Here is a 16,950-nt window from a genome sequence, read left to right as displayed (position 1 = left end):
AAGAGACTGATTACGAAATAGCTTGAGACAGAACTCAAGTCATTTGAATATTCTTTGATTAACTTCGTTGATAAGTTATCGCAAACACTAGAATACTTTGATTTTAACGATTTTGTAATGGACGCTACTTCTTTGGGAGAAGTGAGTGTCATTTCCAATTCACTCATTTGTAGAGACTGGTCTCATATATTCCATTGCACTATTTACTAAGCCTGATAACCCCAAGCTGTTAGTAACATGAACAAAGTATTTGCTCAAAAGGTTTGCAACACTGAGCACTATGGGACTGAACATCTGAGGTCATCAGTCCCCAAGAACTTAGAACTACTTAGTCCTAACTAACCAAAGGACATCACACACATCCATGCCCGAGGCAGAATTCGAACCTGCGACCGTAGCGGTCGCGCGGTTCTAGACTGAAGCACCTGGAACCGCTCGTCCACACCGGCTGGCGTTCATTGTGTAATTTATGGTTTATTTTTACCTTTAGAAGAAACAGTTTTCAAATGAGGAAGTAAATTTAATAATAAATGTTTTGTATTTTCCATTTGAATCAGAAATATTATAAACTTCTACTCAGTCCATGTCTTTGAGTAGTCTCCTAAAATTCTAGTTTTGACTATTTTATTACCCTTCTGAACTAAGATTTAATGGATTTTATATCGTGACCAAGTTTAAACATTTAACATAAGATGATGCATGTCAGGGTTGGAACTAATGTCTGGGTCTGGATAATTGGTGACCACATCATTTGACGTAATCCACTAAAAGCACCGATCTACCTCACATTTATTAGCAATGTTTCGCCTACCCTACTGAATATAGTGTTACTGAATATTCGAATGGACGTGTGCAACAGAACGGAGTTCCAGCACATTTTGATGTCGATGTGTGGAATCACCTCAATGTCGCATATCCAAATCGATAGATTGGTAGAAGTGGACCAGTTCCATAGCTACATCAGTCGCCAGATCTGACATATGTCGACTGTTTTCTTTTGGGTGGTATTGCTCCAGTTTGCGGAATGATTGGAAACTTGGAAATTTGTTGTAAGGTCTTATGGGACCAAACTGCTGAGGTCCCTAAGCTTACACACTACTTAATCTAACTTAAACTAACATACGCTAGGACGACACAGGCACCCAAGACCCCTTAGACAGCGCGGCTGCCCGCGTGACGCAGAATGATTGAAATTCTGCAAACAGAGCTGCACTTATTGGCTCAAGTGCATGAGGCCCAGCAACGCCGATGTAGGCTCTGCATTGACGTAGGAGGTACGCAGTTCGAAGCTCGTTTGTAATGTAGATTGCGCAGTGCTGCTCCTGTTGTGTTTTGATGTAAAGTGGAAAGCCCACCTATCTATGACATTCCCAGCTCCTAAGCCACGCGTTTCCAGATATGGACTCCTTCTTGAAAACCGATCAATGTGCCTTTTTGCACACTGTCAGTGTTTTTTGGGACACACTGTATACAGTCTCTATACTGTATAGGGGAAATAAGGTTGAGGACAATATTATAGAAAGAGAAGAGGAATCTCGATGGTGTTTTATTTGGTTCAGGTGTGGACTCTGGCCAGGCAAATACATTTCAGGAAGTTTAGTGTCACAAGCCATTGCAGCAGCATATATATGTTTTTGGATAGGGTCCGCCTTTAGCAAAACACAGTTTTGTTTTATAACTCAAACATGTTTCACTGCAGTTTCAGCATCCTCAGTGGGCTTTTATTTTCCATGTGTTAAAGATAAAGAACGTTCTTTGTTGTTTGGTATACATGTAGCTATTAGTTTTAAAAAAATGTAATTATAGATATTTGAAAAAACACATAAATTATGAAAATCCATACCTTTTTACCGCATGGTGTGGTTTTCCTGACGTCTTGTGTTTCTACAATGACCGACAGTTTGTCATCTGCAATCACTTATACCTTAAAGTAGATAAATTGTTTAAGCCAAAATTACGATTTGAAGAACTATGTTATTATTATGCCTGAAATTATTTAATTCTATGTGTGTGTGTGTGTGTGTGTGTGTGTGTGTGTGTGTGTGTGTGTGTGAGTGTCTATTTACATGGTGTTTCACTTACTCTTTTTTCGTCTTCATCACTGTCAAACACTGAATATTGAGTTGCCACTGCCACTGTCACTGTAACTCACTGTTTCACTGTTTATCAGCTATAAAAACAAAACAACATGGCTGGCAGTGGAACAGCTGGAGGTGTAAAAACAAGATGGCTAACAGTGGAACAGTTGAAGGTGTTCCTGGCGGCTGTTTTGAACCTTTCAGAGGTGACTGAGATTTTTTTTTGTGTGTGTTTGTGTGTGTGTGTGTGTGTGTGTGTGTGTGTGTGTGTGTGTGTGTGTGAGTGTGTGTATGTGTATGTAAAAGGGGGAGACAGAGAGAGAAAGAGAGGGAGAGAGAAAGGGAGGGAGAGAGAGATTTTAGGTTTCAGGATCTTTTTTTTCTGGTGTGTGGGGGAGGGGGTTTAAGATCTCTATAGGTTGGTTTTGTCTGTTAATTCTTTGAGGGCAGAGAACAGAGTGCCATTGCAGAGAGGTGTGTATTCATTTATTATTTGTTTGCCTTCTACTATGGCTTTTTGTATCTGGTAATTTTCTTCGATTATCAGTTTTGTGAGGGGCTGTTGCTGCATTTGAGAATTTTCAAATCCGTGTTGATGTTTGTTGGGCTATGTTTCTTGTCCATGAGGTGTTCAGCTAATGTGGAATGACAGCTGTTACTTTTTAATGCTCTTTTGTTTTCTGTATATCTGGTATTAAAGTTTCTGGTTGTCTGTCCTATATAAACTGCTTTGCAATCCTGGCATCTTAATTGGTAAATACCAGATGTGTTGTGTTTGTCTGTGCTTGTGTTGGTTGTCCTTAGTTTTTTCTGTGTTGAGTTGTCCCACAATGACAAACAGATGGTTCACTCTCACCTATAACAACAAAACAGTACACAGCATAGGCAACATACTCAAAAAAACAAGGAATAAAAATAGCCTACAGGACAGACAACTCAACACAGAAAAAACTAAGGACAACCAACACAAGCACAGTCAAACCCCCTCCCCCACACACCAGAAAAAAAAAAGATCCTGAAACCTAAAATCTCTCTCTCCTTCCCTTTCTCTCTCCCTCTCTTTCTCTCTCTGTCTCCCCCTTTTACATACACACACACACACACACACACACACACACACACACACACACACACACACACACACACACACAAACACACACAAAAAAAAATATCTCAGTCACCTCTGAAAGGTTCAAAACAGCCGCCAGGAACACCTTCAACTGTTCCACTGTCAGCCATCTTGTTTTTACACCTCCAGCTGTTCCACTGCCAGCCATGTTTTGTTTTTATAGCTGATAAACAGTGAAACAGTGAGTGACAGTGACAGTGGCAGTGGCAACTCAATATTCAGTGTTTGACAGTGATGAAGACGAAAAAGAGTAAGTGAAACACCATGTAAATAGACACTCTCACACACACACACACACACACACACACACACAAATAGAATTAAATAATTTCAGGCATAATAATAACATAGTTCTTCAAATCGTAATTTTGGCTTAAACAATTTATCTAATTTAAGGTATAAGTGGTTGCAGATGACAAACTGTCGGTCATTGTAGAAACACAAGACGTCAGAAAAACCGCACCATGTGGTAAAAAGGTATGGATTTTCATAATTTATGTGTTTTTTCAAATATCTATAATTACATTTTTTAAAAACTAATAGCTACATCTATACAAAACAACAAAGAACGTTCTTTATCTTTAATACATGGAAAATAAAAGCCCACTGAGGACGCTGCAACTGCAGTGAAACATGTTTGGGTTATAAAACAAAACTGTGTTTTGCTAAAGGCGGACCCTATCCAAAAACATATATATTGTTAAAGCAAACACGGAAAAAAGAGCTTCAATACCAAGATGATCATTGCAGCAGCTTTATGGCAGATGGCATCGACGTGTTGACATAAACAGTCATCGCCCCTAATACTCCCCGTACTGTACGCAGTACACAATGTTATAAAATGTATTCATATGCTTCCGTATTTAGCTTCTTCTTAAGCGCAGTAAATGGACCACAGCCTAACAACGAAAAAAACGCCATACCCAACATGACTAACCTCGTACTTCACTGTAGGCACTACACATGATAACAGGTCACGTTTTGCAGGCTTTCACCAAACCCAAACCCTTCTATCCGATTTCCATCAGGTATAGCATAGTGAAGGGAGACGAAAATTTAATAGTCTTGGGTGACTGGAATTTGGTAGTAGGAAAAGGGAGAGAAGGAAACGTAGTAGGTGAATATGGACTGGAGCAAAGAAATGAAAGAGGAAGCCACCTGGTAGAATTTTGCACAGAGCACAACTTAATCATAGGTAACACTTGGTTCAAGAGTCATAAAAGAAGGCTGTATACATGGAAGAAGCCTGGAGATACTGACAGGTTTCAGATAGATTATATAATGGTAAGACAGAGATTTAGGAACCAGGTTTTAAATTGTAAGACATTTCCAGGGCAGATGTGGACTCTGACCACAATCTATTGGTTATGACCTGTAGTTTAAAACTGAAGAAACTGCAAAAAGGTGGAAATTTAAGGAGAAGGGACCTGGATAAACTGAAAGAACCTGAGGTTGTACAGAGTTTCAAGGAGCGCATAAGGGAGCAATTGACAGGAATGGGGGAAAGAAACACAGTAGAAGAAGAATGGGTAGCTTTGAGGGATGAAATAGTGAAGGCAGCAGAGGATCAAGTAGGTAAAAAGACGAGGGCTAGTAGAAATCCTTGGGTAACAGAAGAAATATTGAATTTAATTGATGAAAGGAGAAAATATAAAAATGCATAAAATGAAGCAGGCAAAAAGGAATACAGACGTCTCAAAAATGAGATTGACAGGAAGTGCAAAATGGCTAAGCAGGGATGTCTAGAGGACAAATGTAAGGATGTAGAGGCTTATCTCACTAGGGGTAAGATAGATACTGCCTACAGGAAAATTAAAGAGACCTTTGGAGATAAGAGAACCACTTGTATGAACATCAAGAGCTCAGATGGAAACCCAGTTCTAAGCAAAGAAGGGAAAGCAGAAAGGTGGAAGGAGTATATAGAGGGTCTATACAAGGGCGATGTACTTGAGGACAATATTATGGAAATGGAAGAGGATGTAGATGAAGATGCAATGGGAGATACGATACTGCGTGAACAGTTTGACAAAGCACTGAAATACCTGAGTCGAAACAAGGCGCATGGAGTAGACAACATTCCATTGGAACCACTGACGGCCTTGGGAGAGCCAGTCCTGACAAAACTCTACGATCTGGTGAGTAAGATGTATGAGACACACGAAATACCCTCAGACTTCAAGAAGAATATAATAATTCCAATCCCAAAGAAAGCAGGTGTTGGCAGATGAGAAAATTACCGAACTATCAGTTTAATAAGTCACAGCTGCAAAATACTAACGCGAATTCTTTACATACGAATGGAAAAGCTAGTAGAATCCGACCTCGGGGAAGATCAGTTTGGATTCCGTAGAAATGTTGGAACACGTGAGGCAATACTGACCCTACGACTTATCTTAGAAACTAGATTAAGGAAGGGCAAACCTACGTTTCTAGCATTTGTAGACTTAGAGAAAGCTTTTGACAATGTTGACCGGAATACTCTCTTTCAAATTCTGAAGGTGGCAGGGATAAAATACAGGGAGCGAAAGGCTATTTACAATTTGTACAGAAACCAGATGGCAGTTATAAGAGTCGAGGTACATGAAAGGGAAGCAGTGGTTGGGAAAGGAGTGAGACAGGGTTGTAGTCTCTCCCCGATGTTATTCAATCTCTATATTGAGCAAGCAGTGAAGGAAACAAAAGAAAAGTTCGGAGTAGGTATTAAAATCCATGGAGAAGAAATAAAAATTTTGAGGTTCGTCGATGACATTGTAATTCTGTCAGAGACAGCAAAGGACTTGGAAGAGCAGTTGAACGGAATGGACAGTGTCTTGAAAGGAGGATATAAGATGAACATCAACAAAAGCAAAATGAGGATAATGGAATGTAATCAAATTAAATCGGGTGATGCTGATGGAATTAGATTAGGAAATGAGACACATAAAGCAGTAAAGGAGTTTTGCTATTTGGGGAGCAAAATAACTGATGATCGTCGAAGTAGAGAGGATATAAAATGTAGACTGGCAATGCCAAGGAAAGCGTTTCTGAAGAAGAGAAATTTCTTGACATCGAGTTACAGATTTAAGTGTCAGGAAGTCGTTTCTGAAAGTATTTGTATGGAGTGTAGCCATGTATGGAAGTGAAACATGGACGATAAATAGTTTGGACAAGAAGAGAGTAGAAGCTTTCGAAATGTGGTGCTACAGAAGAATGTTGAAGATTAGATGGGTAGATCACATAACTAAGTGGGAAGTATTGAATAGGATTGGGGAGAAGAGAAGTTTGTGGCACAACTTGACCAGAAGAAGGGATCGGTTTGTAGAACATGTTCTGAGGCATCAAGGGATCACCAATTTAGTATTGGAGGGCAGCGTGGAGGGTAAAAATCGTAGAGGGAGACCAAGAGATGACTACACTACGCAGATTCAGAAGGATGTAGTTTGCAGTGGGTACTGGGAGATGAAGAGGCTTGCACAGCATAGAGTAGCATGGAGAGCTGCATCAAACCAGTCTCAGGACTGAAGACCACAACAACAACAACAGCATGATTCATCACTCCAAATCACTTTCTTCAATCATCCACTGTCCAGTAGCGTCTCACTTTACACCGCCTAATCCCGCAACACTGACTACACAAATTTGTAGCTTACGTGGAGCTGCTCGAACACTGTATACCAGTCTTTTTAACTACCTATGCATGGTTGTTGTGCTAGCTGCATTGCTCGTAGCACTTTGTAGCTCAAGAGTGATTCCATCCGCTGATTTCATGCTACTGTTTTACAACCACTGTCTGTAGTGCATGACGCTGCCTGTCTGCCACTCTACTGTTACTGTTTCTCTACTGGCAACACAATACTCTCTGCTTCCTTTTCTACCTGGGGTGAGGGTCTACCTGTCGAAGAATCTAATTGTAGTGTAATAAATATGTAATGTACTGAATCGACTGTGAGTAAGCTAAGTGGCAAAGACGTTATCTGAGAGACTCTATGATAATTATACCGTTGACTCGGAGTATTATTTTCTCTGTGATTTACTCGTAACTAGAGTTTTCTGTTCGCTTCTTTTGATGTTATGTGGAGAATTGTACAAGACACAGAATAAACCGTTATTATCTCATGAGAACAAAAGTGAGCGTCACAACCTTTATTAGTATTTTTGGAAGCATTGAAATAGCAGAATTGTTTCAGACTGAATGCGACGTGTACTAGAAGACACTTGGACAACAGCACTCGAACCTGCAATCTCATGTATGAATAGTTGCTAAAAATATCCAGGCGTCTCTCCCAAGACTCTTCATACGCTCAACAAACAGTAATTCTTTTAACAGCACTATCCGAGACAATTTTATCACGTTGTTACGAACTTAAACTGCGAGCATAATACATCGACAACAGACAAACAAAAAATAGAGAAACACATAAAAGAATCTACCACATAGTGATCCAGTCCGCATTACACAGGAGTACGGAGATACATTCGATGAGGTAGTGCACAGAGTTGTAATTCGGATGAATCTTTTTGAATCACCCTGTAATATGATGCTGGATGTGTGGTAAGTATGACAAATATCAGTACAATGAAATAAAATAACTGACCTCGTATGGACATCACCCGTGTCGTTATTGGAGGAACCGTGTCATCATTTGCCTAAAGCTGTAAGTAGGCTGTTTAGGTTTTTTTGTTGGTAACGCCACGTAGCGCTCTGTATAAAAATCACTGACTGTGCTGTGTGCAGTCTGTGTCTGGTTGGCATTGTTGAAGCATTCGCTATTGTAGTGTTGGGCAGTGGGATGTGAACAGCGCGTAGCGTTGCGCAGTTGGAGGTGAGCCACCAGCAGTGGTGGATATGGGGAGAGAGGTGGCACAGTTTTGAGAGCGGATGACCTGGACGTGTGTCCATCAGAGAGAGTAATACTGGATGTCATGAACACATTATATATATATATATATATATATATATATATATATATATATATATATATATATATAATGAATTTTGATCAGTATTAAGGTAAATAGTGTAGTGCTGGCTGAAGAGCCAACACCGTGTTACTACCGGAGGCCGAAATGCACGCGTTTAGTTAGCTCACGCAGGCTGGCGTGAGGAGGAAAGAACTATACTGACGTGAGGTCTGGAACATGACAAGGAATTAGAAGTCATAAAGCGGACGTAATTACTTTGATACTTAACTTTAATCCATTAATGATGAACGTCGCTCTTGTCGGTACATGATTCACAATATCAATATCAATAGTAACTGAATATGGCGCCTTGCTAGGTCGTAGCAAATGACGTAGCTGAAGGCTAGGCTAAACTGTCGTCTCTGCAAATGAGAGCGTCTGTAGTCAGTGAACCATCGTTAGAAAAGTCGGCTGTACAACTGGGGCGAGTGCTAGGGAGTCTCGCTAGTCTAGACCTGCCGTGTGGCGGCGCTCGGTCTGCAATCACTGATAGTGGCGACACGCGGGTCCGAGGTATACTAACGGACCGCGACCCATTTAAAGGCTACCACCTAGCAAGTGTGGTGTCTGGCGGTGACGCGACAAATACATTGTTTGTTCTCTATAAAAATCTTTCATTTGCTAACTATGCCTATTTGTTAGTGCCTTCAGTAGCTAGAATCTTTTATTTAGCTGGCAGTATTGGCGCTCTCTGTATTGCAGTAGTTCGAGTAACGAGGATTTTTTGTGAGGTAAGTGATTCATGAAAGTTATGGGTTATTGTTACTCAGGGCCATTCTCTTGTAGGGATTTTTGAAAGTCAGATTTCGTTGCGATAAAAATATTGTGTGTCAGTTTAGTGTTGATCAGAATAGGTGAAGAGCGAAATGTCTGAGTACGTTCTGTTCTTCTCAGCTGTTTGAAAATCAAATAACGTAAGAGGTAAATTTTTCTAAGGGGACGTTTCAAAGCGACTAACGCAAACGGCGGGGAACCGCTTTCTGGGTGGCCAGACAGGGATCTGAGCTGGCGTCCTCCTAATACAAGTCTTGTATTTTAACAATTCGCCCACTTACTCGGTGGCGGATGCATTCCAACCACTGCGCGTGTGGCAGTGATCACGCAGAACGTCGTTACTGCTCACGCCGCGGGTCTCTTCGATATTGCGTGCTGTGCCCACCCCAGGGGTCAGTGCGTGGGCTGTAGCAGCGCCCAGACACCCAGTAATCCCCCGCTGTGGCCTCGGATTACGCAGCCCCACTAGCTCCTCGTTACGCCTCGCCGGTCGCCCCCTGCGGCTAAGACCAGAGAGCATCGTTCAACAGCGGCGAGAGCTGCCCGCAAATCTTGCCGCACACCCCTATACGCAGCCACGGCCACTCACATTCTAAAGCACACATCAACAAGGGCGCCCATATGATAGTTTGTATTAGAGGGGGGCGGGTGGTAGACCTGAGCTGTGGAATATTTTTCATATTTTGGAAGACGAATCGCCATAAAAATCTCCATTTCCGACGCTACAAGGAAACCGCATAACACCAACTGTCAATTATTTTCATGAAATAAAAACACTTGACTACAGTACACAGGGTGAGCACAAAGTCTTGCCCTGATTATAAAAATTTATAACAGAATAACCGTTTGACATAATAAGTTACATTTTATGCCGTTACATAGGTTAGTGTTACTAGTTGTTGTGACCAATAGATGGCGCTAGTGCTCCACAAAACCGTCGCGGACTGTTAGATCACGTTAGCTGCTGGCGAAATGGCGTCGAAGCAGGAAAAAGTGCAATGTGTGCTTTGGTTTCACGAAACGAAATCGCCCACCAGTGTTCAGCGTAAATTTCGGGCTTCTGATGAACGCAGCCCTCCTGACGTAAAATCAATAAAGCGATGGTATGCAACGAAGTAGCAGGCCTCGTGTGATTGAAGCAACTGTTGATCGTGTTCGGCAATCCTTTCAACGGAGTTTGTCTAAATCAACTCGTCAAGCATCACGTGAAATTCAAATAGCTCAAGCAAGTGTGGTGAAGATTCTTTATGAAAGGCTGAGGTTGCATCCTTTTTTTTTTGTTTGTTTGTTTGTTTGTTTGTTTCATCAGTCCACTGACTGGCTGACTGGATTGATGCGGCCCGCCACGAATTCCTTTCCTGTGCTAACCTCTTCATCTCAGAGTAGCACTTGCAACCTACGTCCTCAATTATTTGCTTGACGTATTCCAATCTCTGTCTTCCTCTACAGTTTTTGCCCTCTACAGCTCTCTCTAGTACCATGGAAGTCATTCCCTCATGTCTTAGCAGATGTCCTATCATCCTGTCAGTTCTCCTTATCAGTGTTTTCCACATATTCCTTTCCTCTCCGATTCTGCGTAGGACCTCCTCATTCCTTACCTTATCAGTCCACCTAATTTTCAACATTCGTCTATAGCACCACATCCGAAATGCTTCGATTCTCTTCTGTTCCGGTTTTCCCACAGTCCATGTTTCACTACCATACAATGCTGTACTCCAGACGTTCATCCTCAGAGATTTCTTCCTCAAATTAAGGCCGGTATTTGATATTAGTAGACTTCTTGGCCAGAAATGCCTTTTTAGCAATAGCGAGTCTGCTTTTGATGTCCTCCTTGCTCCGTCCGTCATTGGTTATTTTACTGCCTAGGTAGCAGAATTCCTTAACTTCACTGACTTCGTGACCATCAATCCTGATGTTAAGTTTCTCGCTGTTCTCATTTCTACTACTTCTCATTACCTTAGTCTTTCTCCGATTTACTCTTAAACCATACTGTGTACTCATTAGACTGTTCAATCCGTTCAGCAGATCATTTAATTCTTCTTCACTTTCACTCAGGATAGCAATGTCATCAGCGAATCGTATCATTGATATCCTTTCACCTTGTATTTTAATTCCACTCCTGAACCTTTCTTTTATTTCCATCATTGCTTCCTCGATGTACAGATTGAAGAGTAGGGGCGAAAGGCCACAGCCTTGTCTTACTCCCTTCTTAATACGAGCACTTCGTTCTTGATCGTCCACTCTTATTATTCCCTCTTGGTTGTTGTACATATTGTATATGACCCGTCTCTCCCTATAGCTTACCCCTACTTTTTTCAGAATCTTGAACAGCTTGCACCATTTTATATTGTCGAACGCTTTTTCCAGTCGACAAATCCTATGAACGTGTTATGATTTTTCTTTACCCTTGCTTCCATTATTAGCCGTAACGTCAGAATTGCCTCTCTCGTGCCTTTTACTTTTCCTAAAGCCAAACTGATCGTCACCTAGTGCATTCTCAATTTTCTTTTCCATTCTTCTGTATATTATTCTTGTAAGCAGCTTCGATGCATGAGCTGTCAAGCTGATTGTGCGATAATTCTCGCACTTGTCGGCTCTTGCCGTCTTCGGAATTGTGTGGATGATGCTTTTGCGAAAGTCAGATGGTATGTCACCAGACTCATATATTCTACACACCAACGTGAATAGTCGTTTTGTTGCCACTTCCCCTAATGATTTTAGAAAATCTGATGGAATGTTATCTATCCCTTCTGCCTTATTTGACCGTAAGTCCTCCAAAGCTCTTTTAAATTCCGATTCTAATAATGGATCCCCTATCTCTTCTAAATCGACTCCTGTTTCTTCTTCTATCACATCAGACAAATCTTCACCCTCGTAGAGGCTTTCAAGGTATTCTTTCCACCTATCTGACTCTCCTCTGCATTTAACAGTGGAATTCCCGTTGCACTCTTAATGTTACCACCGTTGCTTTTAATGTCACCAAAGGTTGTTTTGACTTTTCTGTATGCTGAGTCTGTCCTTCCGACAATCATATCTTTTTCGATGTCTTCACATTTTTCCTGCAGCCATTTCGTCTTAGCTTCCCTGCACTTCCTATTTATTTCATTCCTCAGCGACTTGTATTTCTCTATTCCTGATTTTCCCGGAACATGTTTGTACTTCCTCCTTTCATCAATCAACTGAAGTATTTCTTCTGTTACCTATGGTTTCTTCGCAGCTACCTTCTTTGTACCTATGTTTTCCTTCCCAACTTCTGTGATGGCCCTTTTTAGAGACGTCCATTCCTCTTCAACTGTATTGCCTTCTGCGCTATTCCTTATTGCTGTATCTATAGCGTTAGAGAACTTCAAACGTATCTCGTCATTCCTTAGAACTTCCGTATCTCACTTCTTAGCGTATTGATTCTTCCTGACTAATGTCTTGAACTTCAGCCTACTCTTCATCACTACTATATTGTGATCTGAGTCTATATCTGCTCCTGGGTACGCCTTAAATCCAGTATCTGATTTCGGAATCTCTGTCTGACCATGATGTAATCTAATTGAAATCTTCCCGTATCTCCCGGCCTTTTCCAAGTATACCTCCTCCTCTTGTGATTCTTGAACAGGGATTCGCTATTACTAGCTGAAACTTGTTACAGAACTCAACTAGTCTTTCTCCTCTTTCATTCCTTGTCCCAAGCCCATATTCTCCTGTAACCTTCTCTTCTACTCCTTCCCCTACAACTGCATTCCAGTCCCCCATGACTATTAGATTTTCGTCCCCCTTTACGTACTGCATTACCCTTTCAATATCCTCATACACTTTCTCTATCTCTTCATCTTCAGCTTACGACGTCGGCATGTATACCTGAACTATCGTTGTCGGTGTTGGTCTGCTGTCGATTCTGATTAGAACAACCCGGTCACTGAACTGTTCACAGTAACACACCCTCTGCCCTACCTTCCTATTCATAACGAATCCTACACCTGTTATACCATTTTCTGCTGCTGTTGATATTACCCGATACTCATCTGACCAGAAATCCTTGTCTTCCTTCCACTTCACTTCACTGACCCTTACTATATCTAGATTAAGCCTTTGCATTTCCCTTCTCAGATTTTCTAGTTTCCCTATCACGTTCAAGCTTCTGACATTCCACGCCCCGACTCGTTGAACATTATCCTTTCGTTGATTATTCAACCTTTTTCTCATGGTAACCTCCCCCTTGGCAGTCCCCATTCTTACAAAGTGCAAATCGTGGAGGCCTTGCAACCGAATGATTTGCTGACACTTGCAGAATTTACAACTGAAATTCTCAGCAGGATTGATGGCACTAACTATTACTTAAATCGCATTTGCTTTGCCGATGAATCCACCTTTCATGTCAGTGGAATGGTAAATAGGCATAATGTCGGTATATGGGGTTCAGAGTCTCCACATGCTACTGTACAGTTACAACGAGACAGCGAAAAAGTGAATGTTTGGTGCTGCCTCATGCAGAAAAGATTTGTGACCGTTTTTCTTTGCGGAAAAATCCATTGCCGCTGACACCATTTACTTAGACGATTTGCAACAGTTCATTGCCCCACACTTAGAAGAATATCAACCATAGATAATTTTCCTGCAAGATAGGGCACCCCCCCCCCCCCCCTCCAACGCACTGGGCTTTGCTAGTGCGTGACTTCCTGGATGAAACATTTCCGGATCGGTGGATTGGAAGAAACGGTCCAACACCCTGGCTACTCTGCTCTCCATACATTACGCCCCTTTACTTTTTTTCTGGGGCTATATCAAGGACAGAGTCTTCGTCACACCAGTTGCTGACGTCGACGAACTGAAGGCTAGGATACAAGCTGCTGTGGGTACCGTGACAGAACATATGTTACGAAACACCTGGCGGGAACTGGTATACCGCCTCGACATTCTCCAAGCTACCAAGGGAGCACACGTTGAGGTTTGCTAACGTAAGACGTCTTAAAAACAAACTTGTAACACTAACCTATGTAACGGCATCAAATGTAAATTATTATGTCAAACGGTTATTCTGTAATTAATTGTTATAAACAGGGCAAGACTTTGCGGTCACCCTGTATTTCTTCCATTACCTGAGACCTAGGGCCGTGGAGCGGGGGATGGAAAGGGGGGAGGGGGGAAGTGGAAGGTGGACGAGGGAGTGCGGATCGGGTCCCTTCGCACATCAGTGTTGACTGCTTGCCCTTGTGCACGTTACCAGTGGACACATATGCTTATAAAACTCAGATATTTGTTTGCAACTATAAAGAACTGTCAATCTCGCATGCAGGATTGCATTTGCAAGCGTCGTTCGGAAGGCAGGGATTTAGCTCTTACCATCATTTGAGGCATTGCTCACATATAGTGAAAGTTACGGGCTAGCGATATGCACCATACAAATAGCGGTATTATCGCTTGCACACGGTACAAATGGGCGCTACATTGGCGCAGCGGTTATTTGTACTCCGGTGATTATGTGATAAGCTGTGCGTCGTAGAGGAGCTGGCCTAACGCTATTGTAATGTTGACTTAACACGGAGTAAGAAAATTTTTGGGCTTGCCGGGCGTCTGCAGCTTTCAAAAAGCATGAGAACTTTACGAATTTGTGCCTTGATATGCAGTGTCCTCCATTCTACAGTAGAAGAGTACCGTTCTATAGCTCGAGAACAATGGGCCCATATTTCCTCACTAAAAACACCAAGGAAACGGTCTTGTATAAAGGCTACACCGAGAATCCAGAGAAGACGAAATAATTTTACAGGCTCCCGCAAATAATGAGATGTGACAGCTGCAACGCAGTGATCAGTAAAACAAACGGGTAAACCGTCAACTTCGGGAGGACGACGGTTCAATCCCGTCTCCAGCCATCCTGATTTAGGTTTCCCGTGATTTCCCTAAATCGTTTAAGGCAAATGCTGGGATGGTTCCTTTGAAAGGGCAAGGCCGATTTCCTTCTCAGTCCTTCCCTAACCCGAGCTTGCGCTCCCTCTCTAATGACCTTTTTGTCGACGGGACGTTAAACACTAACCACCACCACCACCTAAACCGTCAACGTCCAAAAGGTGCCCGCACAAGGTATGAGAAAGGTAACAGCGGTCAGGTTGACTGATAGAGGTGGCAGTAAAGTAAGTTATCGGACAAGTGTAGGAATTTTTTTTCTCTTGCCGCCCTGATTTTAGGACCCACCACCTAATTACTTAAGATGGGTCTTTCTTGACACTTGGCCGCTGCCACCGGTGAACGAGCGCAGATGTATCTCAAACTCCCGCATCCGGTCGGACCGTTTCCCGTGTCCCGACACGTGGAGGTGGGTCATTTTTGCTCATATGTGTTTATTTACATATTGTTTTCATTCATCATTGATAGCTTTGCTAGCATATTTTGTTTTCATTTCTTTCTTTTCTTTCTTTGGCAGCTTTCCCAAACCATTCTAACAAAAAATTTTACAAAATTAAAACTGGGATTGGAAGAAAAAAATACAAGCAATAGATTAGACTGAAGAGGAGGAAAGAAGATAGGAAAGGAAGAATTGATAGTCCCACCACCTTGGGGTACTGAGGATGAGCGCCTTGGGATTGGTCTTCAAGCCACTGATCCTCAGTCTCCTGGCCTTAACCTAGGAAGTTCTATGCTAATCTATCTTTAACAGGTAATTTCTCGATATATTACTAAGAAGTTATGCTATGTACAAGTTTAAAGTGCCGTGGTAGCCGGTGGCAGCTGCGAAGGTCCGCCGACACTGTTTGTAACTATTTTCAAATATTAGTTTAATTAGTATTGTCCATTGCAGAAGCAGTGTAGGATACCGACAAACCCTCTCGTAGGTGCAAGGCGCACACCATGTCATCGCGTTCTTTATGAAAACTAAAATTAGGAGACTAATCCACCTGCCAGAAAACACAATTAAAATCACCACCCAATATTAACTTGGATTAACGAAGTAGGTGAATGAATTCCTCTTCGTAGAAACTCGGAAGCTTCATAGAATGACCAGAGCCAGAAGGGGCATAAAGAAGAAGTGAGATCACGAAAGGTGCATCCTATTGAGCTGGTGCGTTTCTGGCGCCAGTTTCCATCGATAGTCATTTTCATCTCTGAGTCGACTTCGATGTTGATTGTTCTTCTTCATATCTTTGGCGGCGGGCATTTAACGGCAGCGCGTGCGTTCTGCTGGGTCTCGTGTATGGGTATCGAGGTGTGAGGTGCAGTGACGTGGAACTGCGTACGTAGGCAGCACGCGGTGTCGGCAGGACGAAGAAGCATGACCAGCGGCTATCGTTTTGAATCGTGCAATGCCGATCCATCACCCATGGTGATGTGCTTTTCCTAGAGGTTGGAAGGACAAGTTCCTTCGAGTCTGTTACAAGCTACACAGGCCGAATGAATTGGAGTCGTCGAGTTGATTCGGTGGGTTGCGTGCATCTTAACTGAACATGCCAGTGTACTCAAAACTATTTGCAATTGTTCTAGTTGTTTACCACGCAACTCGGTGTCGTGACTTGATACTTGACGGCAGCTAAGGATGTGCGGCTACGTCCAACAAACCGACATGAAGCATAGGTAGCGAGAAGTGCAACAAGTAGTGCCTAAATCGGAGTCTGGCGTTCCAAGTCATGCCGAGATATTTCTTCCGTTCTACCTTGTAGTTTGACGTTTAAATGTGTGCCGAGATAATTCTTGTCATTTCATTTTAGAACATTATGTTAGTGGTCCTTCCGCGAATTGTTTAAAGGGCAGTGGTCGACGCCAGCAAACTGTGAGCAGAGTACCACGGTGGCAGATTGATATTTAAGGCCCTCCCCCCCCCCCCCCCTTTTACATCTCCGGTTATGTTGATACTGTATTGTGATTCCATCCTTCCCGTGAAGAGTTATTGTGTCTGAAGTTCAATTGCAGTGCAAAGTTGAGTACATTTCTATTTGATTTGCAGTGTCGTGGATCTGTTGTATTGATTAAAATTATTTGGTGTGCTCGCAACTACCACTAATTCACACGCAGTATTTAGGCGGCTTCATTTTAGCGGCTATTGTCATA

Source organism: Schistocerca gregaria, chromosome 1 (assembly GCF_023897955.1).
Source record: "Schistocerca gregaria isolate iqSchGreg1 chromosome 1, iqSchGreg1.2, whole genome shotgun sequence".
NCBI lineage: Eukaryota > Metazoa > Arthropoda > Insecta > Orthoptera > Acrididae > Schistocerca > Schistocerca gregaria.
Note: the sequence above shows the minus strand (reverse complement) of the source record.